We start from the raw sequence: 11,859 nt of genomic DNA on the forward strand, positions 1-11,859 counted from the left end.
GTATAGTTTGAAGTCAGGAAGCCTGATTCCACCAACTCCATTTTTCCTTCTCAAGATTGCTTTGGCTATTCAGGGTCTTTTGCGTTTCCATACAAATCGTAAGATTTCTTGCTCTAGTTCTGTGAAAAATGCCATTGGTAGTTTGATCGGGATTGCATTGAATCTGTAAATTGCTTTGGGTAGTACAGACATTTTCACGATGTTGATTCTTCCAATCCAGGAACATGGTATGTCTCTCCATCTGTTTGTGTCATCTTTGATTTCTTTCATCAATGTCTTAAAGTTTTCTGCATACAGATCTTTTGCCTCCTTAGGCAGGTTTATTCCTAGGTATTTTATTCTTTTAGTTGCAATGGTGAATGGGAGAGTTTCCTTAATTTCTCTTTCTGCTCTTCCATTGTTAGTGTATAGGAATGCAAGAGATTTCTGTGCATTCATTTTGTATCCTGCTATTTTACTAAACTCATCAATGAGTGCTAGCAGTTTTCTGGTAGAGTCTTTAGGGTTTTCTATATATAATATCATGTCATCTGCAAAGAGTGACAGTTTTACTTCTTCTTTTCCAATTTGGATTCCTTTGATTTCTTTTTCTTCTCTGATTGCTGTGGCTAAAAATTCCAAAACTATGTTGAATAATAGTGGTGAGAGTGGACACCCTTGTCTTGTTCCTGTTCTTAGAGGGAATTCTTCCAGTTTTTCCCCATTGAGAACGATGTTGGCTTTTGGTTTTTCATATATGGCTTTTATTATGGTGAGGTAATTTCCTTCTATGCCCATTTTCTGGAGAGCTTTTATCATAAATGGATGTTGAACTTTGTCAAAAGTTTTTTCTGCATCTATTGAAATGATCATATGGTTTTTATCCTTCAATTTGTTGATATGATGTATCACGTTGATTGATTTGCATATATTGAAGAATCCTTGCATCCCAGGGATAAACCCCACTTGATCATGGTGTATGATTTTTTTAATGTGCTGTTGCAGTCTGTTAGCTAGTATTTTGTTGAGGATTTTTGCATCTATATTCATCAGTGATGTTGGTCTGTAGTTTTCTTTTTTTGTGACATCTTTGCCTGGTTTTGGTATCAGGGTGATGGTAGCCTCGTAGAATGAGTTTGGGAGTGCTCCGCCTTCTGCAATATTTTGGAAGAGTTTGAGAAGGATAGGTGTTAGCTCTTCTCGAAATGTTTGATAGAATTCGCCCGTGAACCCATCTGGTCCTGGGCTTTTGTGTGTTGGGAGATTTTTAATCACTGCCTCAATTTCCATACTTGTGATTGGTCTGTTCATGGTTTCTATTTCTTCCTGGTTCAGTCTTGGAAGATTGTATTTTTCTAAGAATGTATCCATTTCTTCCAGGTTATCCAATTGATTGGCATATAGTTGCTTGTAGTAGTCTCTCATGATCTTTTGTATTTCTGAGGTGTCCGTTGTTACTTCTCCTTTTTCATTTCTAATTCTGTTGATTTGCATCTTCTCCCTTTTTTTCTTGATGAGTCTGGCTAATGGTTTATCAATTTTGTTAATCTTCTCAAAGAACCAGCTTTTAGTTTTATTTATTTTTCTTATGGTTTCTTTCCTTTCTTTTTCATTTATTTCTGCTCTGATCTTTATGATTTCTTTCCTTCTGCTCACTTTGGGGTTTCTTTGTTCTTCTTTCTCTAGTTGTTTGAGGTGTAAGGTTAGGTTGTTTATTCGATCATTTTCTTGTTTCTTAAGGTAGGACTGTATTGCTATAAACTTCCCTCTTAGAACTGCTTTTGCTGCATCCCATAGGTTTTGGGTTGTTGTGTTTTCATTGTCATTTGTTTCTAGATATTTTTTGATTTCCTCTTTGATTTCTTTAGTGATTCCTTGGTTGTTTAAGAGTGAATTGTTTAGCCTCCATGTGTTTGTATTTTTTGCAGTTTTTTTTCCTGTAATTGATATCTAGTCTCATGGCGTTGTGGTCTGAGAAGATGCTTGATATGATTTCAATTTTCTTGAAGTTGCTGAGGTTTGATTTGTGACCCAAGATGTGATCTATCCTGGAAAATGTTCCGTGTGCACTTGAGAAGAAAGTGTAGTCTGTCGTTTTTGGATGGAATGTCCTATAAATATCAATTAAGTCGAGATGGTCTAATGTGTCATTTAAAGCTTGTGTGTCTTTATTTATTTTCTGTTCGGATGATCTGTCCATTGATGTAAGTGGGGTGTTCAAGTCTCCCACTATTATTGTGTTACTGTCGATGTCCCCTTTTATAGCTGTTAGCATTTGCCTTATGTATTGAGGTGCTCCTATATTGGGGGCATAGATATTTACCATTGTGATATGTTCTTCTTGAATGGATCCCTTGATCATTATGTAGTGTCCTTCCTTGTCTCTTGTAATAGTCTTTACTTTCAAGTCTAATTTGTCTGATATGAGTATTGCTACTCCAGCTTTCTTTTGACTTCCATTTGCATGGAATATCTTTTTCCATCCCTTTCCTTTCAGTCTATATGTATCCCTTGGTCTGAAGTGGGTTTCTTGTAGGCAGCATACAGAAGGGTCTTGTTTTTGGATCCATTCAGCCAGTCTGTGTCTTTTGGTTGGAGCATTTAATCCATTTACATTTAAAGTGATTATTGACATGTGCGTTCCAATGACCATTTTCTTAATTGTTTTGGGTTTGTATTTGTAGGTGTTTTCCTTTTCTTGTGTTTCCTACTTAGAGAAGTTCCTTTAGCACTTGTTGTAAGGCTGGTTTGGTGGTGCTGAATTCTCTTCACTTTTGCTTGTCTGGAAAGCTTTTGATTTCTCCCTCAAATCTGAATGAGATTCTTGCTGGGTAGAGTATTCTTGGCTGTAGGTTTCTCTCTTTCAGGACTTTCAGTATATCCTGCCATTCCCTTCTGGCCTGCAGAGTTTCTGTAGAAAGGTCAGCTGTTATCCTTATGGGTTTTCCCTTATATGTTGTTTGTTGATTTTCTCTTGCTGCTTTTAATATTTTTTCTTTGTGTTTAATTGTCATTAGTTTGATTAATATGTGCCTTGGTGTATTTCTCCTTGAGTTTATTCTGTATGGGACTCTCTGTGCTTCTTGGACTTGGTTAATTATTTCCTTTCCCATGTTGGGGAAGTTTTCCACTATAACCTCTTCAAATATTTTCTCAGACCCTTTCTTGTTTTCTTCTTCTTCTGGGATGCCTATGATTCGAATGTTGGTTCATTTAAGGTTATCACTGAGGTCTCTGAGACTGTCTTCTAGTGTTTTTATTCTTTTTTCTTTTTCCTGCTCTGTGGTGTTTATTTCCCCCATTCTATCTTCCAACTCACTTATTCGTTCTTCTGCCTCAGTCATTCTGCTGGTTATAGCATCTAGAGTATTTTTAATTTCAGTTATTTTGTTATCCATTGCTGTTTGTTTTTCTGAGTTCTTATGAACTGTTTCTTGTACTTTCTCTATTTTGTTATCGAGATTTTGTATCATTTTCACTATCATTACTCTAAATTCTTTTTCAGGCATTTTTCCTATTTCCTCCTCATTTATTTGGTCTTGTGGGGTTTTTTCCTGCTCCTTTGCCTGCATGGTGTTTCTTTGTTTCCTCATGGTTGTCCAAACTTTTGGGGTTGCTTGTCCTGGCGATAGAGGTGTTTATAGAAGACTGTCCAAGCCTCAGACTAATGTCCAAGTATTGGATTAAATGAATATTAAGTCTTTTTCTTTCTTTTCCTTTGTGATGTCTGGTTTCACCTGCTCATGGGGGCCTTGCACTGGGCACTTCAGACCAGAGTTCCGAGTGAGAAACTGCTGCACCCGACACCTCAGTCCAAGATGGCAGTGGCGGGATGTCTATTATTGTTTAATTTTAAGAATTCTTTGTATATTTTGTTTGACAGTCCTTGATTAGATATAAATTTTGCAAATATTTACTCCTAGTCTGTGGCTTGTTTTTTCATCATCTTGACAGTGTCTTCTGCAGAGCAGAAATTTTAATTTTGATGTAATCCAGCTTACTGTTTCTTTCTTCCATGAGCCATTCATTTGCTGCTGTATCTTAAACGTCAACACCAAACTCAAAGTCATCTAGATTTTCCCCTATGTTATCTTCTAGGAGCTGTATATTTTGGCACTTTGCATTTGGGTCTGTGATCCATTTTGAGTTAATTTTTATGAAGAGTATAAGATCTGTATCTAGATTCTTTTTTTTTTTCTTTTTTGCATATGGATGCCCAATTGTTCCAGCATCATTTGTCGAAAAGACTGTCTTTTCTCCATTGTATTGCCTTTCCTCCTTTATCAAAGATCAGTTGACTATATTTATGTAGGTCTATTTCAGGGTTGTCTAGTTTTTCACCAACATCATACTCTCTTGATTATTGCAGCTTTATAGCAAGTCTTGAAGTCAGGTAATTTCTGTCCTACCACTTTATTCTTCTATATTGTGTTTGCCATTCTAGGTCTTTTGCCTCTCCACATAAACTTTAGAATCAGTTTGTTGATATCCATAAAATAACTTTTGTTGAGATTGTTACTGAGATTGCATTGAATCTACAGATCAAGTTGAGAAGAACCCACATCTGGATAAAATTGATTTGTTCTATCCATGAACATGGAATGTCTCTCCATTTATTTTGTTCTTTGAGTTCTTTCATCAGATTTTTGTTGTTTTCATCAGGTTTTTGTTGTTTTCCTCATATAGTTCTTGTATATATTTTGTTACACTTATATCTAAGCATTTCATATTTTGGTGATACTGTAAATGGTACTGTGTTTTTAATTTCAAATTCTACTTGTTCATTGCTGGTATGTAGGAAAGCAACTGACATTTGCATATTAAATTTGTTTTCTGCAACCTAGATGTAATTGCATATTAATTCCAGGAATTTTCTTGTTGATTCTTTTGGATTTTTTACATAGACAATCATATCATCTACAAACAAAAACAGTTTTAATTTTTCCTTCCGAATCTGTATATCTTTTATTTCCTTTTCTTGTCTTAATGTATTATCTAGTACTCCCAGTATGATATCAAAAAGTAGTGGTGAGAGGGGGACATCCATGCCTTGTTCCTGATCTTTGTAGGCAAGCATCCAGTTTCTTACCATTAAGTATGATGTTAGCTGCAGGGTTTTGCAGATATTTTTAATCAAGTTGAGGAATTTCCCTCTATTCCTAGCTTGCTGAGAGCTTTCATCGTGAATAGATGTTTGATGTTATCTAATGCTTTTTTTTTTTCTGCACCTATTGAAATGAACGTATGATTTTTCTTCTTCAGCCTATTGAGGTGATGGATTACAGTAATTGATTTTCAAATGTTGAACTAGCATTGCGTACCTGGGATAAATCCCACTTGGTTGGGGTATATAATTCTTTTTACACATTATGGGATTCAATTTGCTAATATTTTTTGAGGATTTTTGCATTTATGTTCAATAAAGATATTAATTGGTGATTTTCTTTTTTTGGTAGTGTCTTTTTCTGGTTTTGGCATTAGGATAATGCTAGACTTGGACTAGGATAATGAGGGTTGAAGTTTTTCCTCCGCTCCTCTCCTCTGAAAGAAACTGTAGAGAATTGGTATCATTTTTCCCTTAAATACTTGGTAGAACTCACTGGTGAACCCATATGGGCATGGTGCTTTCTCTTATGGAAGGTTATTAATTATTGATTCAGTTTCTTTAATAGATATAAGCCTATTCAGACTATCTATTTTTTTTTTCTGTGTCAGTTTAAACAGATTGTGTCTTTCAAGGAACTTGTCTATTTAATCTAGGTTATCAAGTATGTTGGCAAAGAGTTGTTCATAGTATTCCTTTATAATCCTTTTAACATCCATGGGATTGGCAGATGTACCCTTTATTTTTGATATTAGGAATTTATTTCTTCCCTCTCTTTTTTCTTTGTTACGGTGGTGAGAGGTTTATTAATTTTATTGAACTTTTCAAACAATCATCTTTTGGTTTCATTGATTTCTATGTTGATTTCCTGTTACTTTATTTCTTCAGATATTTATTGGTCCCACTTTCCTCTCTTTCTGGCTTGCTAATTACATGTCTTGTAGACCTTGTCCAACATTTCTTGTGGCCTTTTCTGCATTGTCCACCTGTTTTTATTTTTCCTCTCCATACTTTAAATATATTCTATCTTCCACTTGACTAATCTCATCTGTGTAATCTTTATGGGTTTTGTTTTCTGTTTAATTTATCCAATTTACTGTTAAATCATCTATTGAGTTCTTGGTTTTAGTTATTAAAATTTTTTCTAAATAGTCTTTATAGTTCTTTTTATCAGCTTCAGGTCTTCAGTGACACTCTGCATCTTGTCAATTTTAATGATATTACATATATTTTTAAATCCACATTTGATAACTTCAGTATCTATATCTCATGTTAATCTCTATTATCTTTTTTCTGTCCTGGCTTTTAGTAATTAGACTCTGGCATGCCTACTAAATTTTTTATTGAATGTCTTACATTGTATATGAAAAATTATAGAGGATATAGATACCATTATCTTCCAACAAGGATAATTTACTTTTATTCTCATAGGCAGTTAAATAGGAGCAATTCACCTTGGTCCAATTAGGGATTGAGATAATTAGAGGCCAAGTTTCAGTTTTTGTAAGGTCTGGTCTATTTGGGGTTTGAACAGGCTCTTGGGGGTTTCGAACTGAAGCCTAGGACATTTACCAAGACTCCTCTTCCAAGGCAGACATTGAATGCCAATCGTTGTCTTTCTGTGTCACCAAGAGCCTTCACATGTTCTGTTTAAGCTTCTTAACCTCTTCATATCAACTTTACATTTGGGCCATCAACCCAAACAGATTAAGAATCAGAAAACCTCTTGAGGGAAAAAAAAGTAGGGAAGTTTGGGCTCACTTCTCAGCAAGTTCCCTTTTCTCTGGGAACATGTCCCCTTTCAGTCCTGGATATCTTGGTAGCAATGAACTCCAATGTTTGATTTCCCAGTCCCAAGAGACTGCCAAAAGCTCTTGGCCACTGCTTTCTTCTCAGTTTCTAGGTCTGCCATCACAATTGGCAGTGTGAAGGAGGAAAGCAATGGAGAATTTGAGGCTTGCCCCAATCCATTATTAACTTCTCCGCAGAATCATACATTTTCAAGTCCTTGTTTCATTAGTCCCCCTCTTTCAAACAGCTGTTTGGGGCTTTGTTTTGCTTTTAATTAACAGACTGTTTTTAAGAGCAGTTTTAGGTTCACAGAAAAACTGAGAGGAAAGTACAGAGTTTTCATACATCCTCTTTCCTGCCATCACCCCCGCTCCCCCTTCCCACACACACACACACAGAGCAGAACACATATACAACTTCTCCTGTTATTAACATCTGACATTAGTGTGGTACATTTTTATAATTGATGAGCCAATATCGATACAGTATTATTAACTAAAATCCATTGTTTACGTTAGGGTTCACTTTATGTTGTACATTCTATGAGTCTTGGCAAATGTTTAATATATCCATTACTACACGTATGTAATATATTCATCATTACAGTATCATACAGAAGAGTTCCACTGCCTTAAAAATCCTTTGTGCTCTATCTATTCATTCCTCTTTCCCTCCCTCTCTCCAAACCCCTGGCAACCACGGATTATAAATTCCCCTTTTTCAAAAATCACATATAGTTGGAATCTTACAGTATGTTGCCTGTCCAGACTGGCTTCTTTCACTTAGCAATATGCATTTGAAGTTCCTCACGGCTTTTCACAACTTGACTGGTCATTTTTTTAACCATTGAGTAGTATTCCATCATCTAGATGCTGAACAGTTTATTTATCCAGTCACCTATTGAAAGACATCTTGGTTGCTTCCAAGTTTTGGCAATTATGAATAAAGCTACTTTAAACATGTATGTGCATAGGTTTTTATGTAAACATAGTTTTCAATCCATTTGGATAAATACCAAAAAAGAGTACTATTGGATAGTACAGTAAGAGTATATTTAGTTTTGAAAGAAACTGCCTAACCGTCTTCCAAAGCGCTTGAACTATTTTTCTTCCCACCAGCAATGAATGCGCGTTCCTGTTGCTCTACCTTCTCACAAGCATTTGCTGCTGTCAGTGTTTTGAATTTTAACCAATCTAATAGGTATGTAGTGGTATCTTATTGCTGTTTCAAACAGCTGTTTTTCATTTTACTGAAATTTTAGTTGTTCTCAGCAGACATACTGCTAAGAGAAGTTTCTCTTTCATACCAAATAACAGCATGAAATGTGTTCTCTCAGGTCCTCAGTTCAAAACTTCCAAGGAAGGACTTTGATAGGCACAAGTCAAGTCAGCACCCATTTCTGATAAGAGAAATGAGATTTGAAGATGACAACCCCTACTCAAACCACATGGTTGATGTGGACAAAACCATTTCTTGAAAGAAAGGAAGGGAGTATTCAAAAAGTTGGAAAGAGTGTTGAGCACTCCAAAAACCAGATGTCTGTATACCACAATGCCATGCTGAACAGTTTAGCTTATCAACTTTACTTTTAAATTAATATACACACTTAAGGTAATATATTGGCATTGGCCTGGATGAAACGAAATATTCTTTGGAGCATTAACTGATAATTCCAGGTGACTTTTACCATATATTACCTATAAAGAATATTTTTAAATCACCTATGTTTTTAGCATAGTATCATATGGCTCGTTTTCACTAATAAATCTTTAAATTGCTATTTATTGTTTCCAAGAGCTTGTAACCATTTTCCTTCATAATTGTGAGTCTAGTGTTAGAATTAAGGACATAGTCTTAGCAGCTAGACTGTTTGGGGTCAAATCTCAGCTCTGTCACTTGCTAGATTTCTGATTTTAGGTAAAAGTTACTTAACCTCTCTGTGCCTCAATGTCCTCATTGCAAATCGAGGGTGCTAGTAATACTTCATAGGGTCATTACAAGGATTAGATGAATATATACTGCTTATAACAACATCTATAAGTGAAAAACAAATATTTACTCATTATTCAATTGTTATATAAGCATTTTTTATAACTAGCTCTCAGGTTTTTTTAGTTTTGTAACTTATTAACTTATGTTTTAAATTATTTTCTTATTCTTCACTCCCTTATTTTTATCCCATTTTTCTCCTTTGAACCTCCTGGGACAAATATCTAGTCTACTGATTTACTTTCTTCCTGTTTTATAATGAAAGAAATTAATGCTGTTACTTTAATATATCTCTGATTAGTGCTGCTTTTTTATTACCCTCCTTCAAATATTGTATAGCTGAGGATTTGCTTCCCTGATTCAAGTCATTCAGTAAAATAGTTTTGTATCATTTTAATTTCTAAATGCTTGGTTTTCATCGTTGCTAATTTATATCTCTTTTTTAAAAAACTCTGCTCTTCAAAAGCTATTCATAAAATAAGCTAATTTATATCTCTTAAGACTAGTTTTTGGCTTCACCGCATGTAGTCCAAATGTGTCCTGGTTTGGGGAATGTATTAAATTTTCTTTGTAGCCTAATATATGAACTATTTCTGTTAAAATTCTCTAAGCATAAGGAAAGTCATGTTATATATAAATATAGATTTTTATACATAACTATTAAATCAAGTCTGTTCCTTAAGTTATTTAAATCTTCTATACCTTCATCGATTTTTTACTTGCTTGATCTGTCAAGAAACGAGAGAGGGGTGTTGCTATTTTCCACTATTGTTGTGATATTTCTCCTCGCATTAAAGCTATATATTATTTGGCACATAGTTTCATGATGCCACGTCCTCTCATGAGTTTTGCTTATAGATGTGAAATAACCTATTAGTCCTATTTAATGTTTCATAATTTGGATTCTTCTCTATGTAGGATATAATTGCAAATCCTTCCTTCTGCAGTTTGTGTTCTGCTCTTCTGACACACTCTTGTCAGAACTGGAACTGGAAGAAAAGTGAATACAATGTGAATCTTTTTCCAAAGGGCTCAATGATGTTTTATCTGAAAATAATTATTCTACATACATAAGTTTCAAAGGATCTGTGATGCTTCTGTGATCGGTTTTCATTATATCTTAGCATTTAGTGTTTTGTTTTGTTTCCATGTATAGTATAGATATATCTCCAATGAAAGAGATGATAAAAGCATTTTAGATGTTTCATTATAAATCTTGTTGTCAGTTTAAGGATGTTATTCAAAATTTAATGGTATGATAGGAATATAAGCTTTTCAGAAATCTGTTCTCCCAGAGGCAAGCGTAAAAGGAAGCTATGCTCATATTATTGCCAGGAGCTCTATATTTAAATTTCAAATAACAGCAGTCAGAAAGCTATGAAAACCTTGAGATTCTCTTTCTTCTTAAAAAGTGAAGGGGACATTGCCTACTTTTGATTTAAAGGGAAAAGGACAAGAGAGAGGCAGAAAGGCCACTCAAAATTTCTCCTCTGATTGGCTAGAAATAGATGAAGAAGGAGACACTCTAAAGAAGGCAAGCCCTGGGGGTGAAAACTGACATCAGCCTAGTACAAGCAGGACAGCTCACAAAGAACCATTCCAATTAAGGTCTGGGGATCCGCTTAGAAAGAAATAAGTTGATAAGAACAAAGGTTTTTTGAGGAAGCTTTTGAATTTTACCTGGAAATGTACGTCTTTAAAAGGCATTCCAAGGGACTCTTTTCCTGTTAAATGATCGATCCACTCGTCTGTCTCTTCTAACAAAATTCTTCCCCGGTCTATGTTGTGAAATAAGTCTCAACTGAGTGGAAAGTTTTATTGTGGGACAGGTTCCTCCAAAAGCCAATTTTGAGAGCTTTGAATGCAGAAAGTTTATTCAGGAGTGCTCTTGGGATAAAGAAGGGAAGGGAAGGAAGCAGAATTGTTTAGAGGGAGAACTTGAATGGTAATACAGTCTCAACAAAGCTCTCAGCCAATCTCACAACAAGTACCTATAAAGCTGGGATGGCCCTCCGTAGTTGTCCTGAGTTGAGATGCAGGTGAGTGCCCTTCCCGGAGAGGTCAAGACCTTGGGCAAAGTGTCACTCTTCAGCCAAGGGCAATTCCTTGGGAGAGCTAATAACTAAAGCTGTGAGCCAACAGCCAAGGGACAAAAGATTTTCCATCCTGAAAGGGGAATCTATCTGCGAGCACAGCCTCCACCACAGACTCTATCCTAGGCTGTCCTCATATCGTACTCCCTCACTTGGCAATCACACCCTGAGACTTCAAATACCATTCATATATCAATAATTCCTAAATTTCAACAGATAGATTTCTTCTAGACTCCAGACCCCTATATACAACTGTTTCCTTGACATCTTCATTTGGATGGTTCACAGGCACCTGAATCTCAACATGTCCAAAACTGAGCTCCTGGCCTTGCTCTCAAAACTGCTCCTCCTCCTGTGCTGAATTTCAGTGAATTGCCCCATCAGCCATCCATGGTGCCAACCAAAACACTAAGAGGAATTCTTGGCATTTTCCTCACTCTTACATCCAATCACCAATTCCTGATCATTCTCCCTCCCAAGTATCTCTCACAGCAGTTCCCCCCTCCCTATGTCCATGAGCCCCCCTGTGTGCACTCTGTCTCCCTGTCTGACAAGTCTCCTGACAACTGTGCTTTCCTCCTCACCAATCTATTCTTCAGACTATAGTCCAAGCAATTTCTATAAAATAAAATTCTGGTAGTGTTATTTCCTTGTTTGGAACTCTTCAGAGGCTTTTCTTCTTCTTTTTTTTTTTTTAAAGATAAAAACCAAAATCTCAAACTTAGCCTGTAAAGCTGTTTATGATTTGTCTCCTGATTCCTCCCCAAACTTCATCTGCTGTCAGTCTTCCCCTTGCAATTCCATTTCAGCGCTCCTGACCTTTCAAACACACACTCCTTTCCAACCCAGGTGACTTTCCACGTGATGTTTGCTCCATGGTTCCCTCTGGAGGGTGTGCCCTTG

This window comes from Hippopotamus amphibius, chromosome 1, assembly GCF_030028045.1.
Source record: "Hippopotamus amphibius kiboko isolate mHipAmp2 chromosome 1, mHipAmp2.hap2, whole genome shotgun sequence".
Classification (NCBI taxonomy): domain Eukaryota; kingdom Metazoa; phylum Chordata; class Mammalia; order Artiodactyla; family Hippopotamidae; genus Hippopotamus; species Hippopotamus amphibius.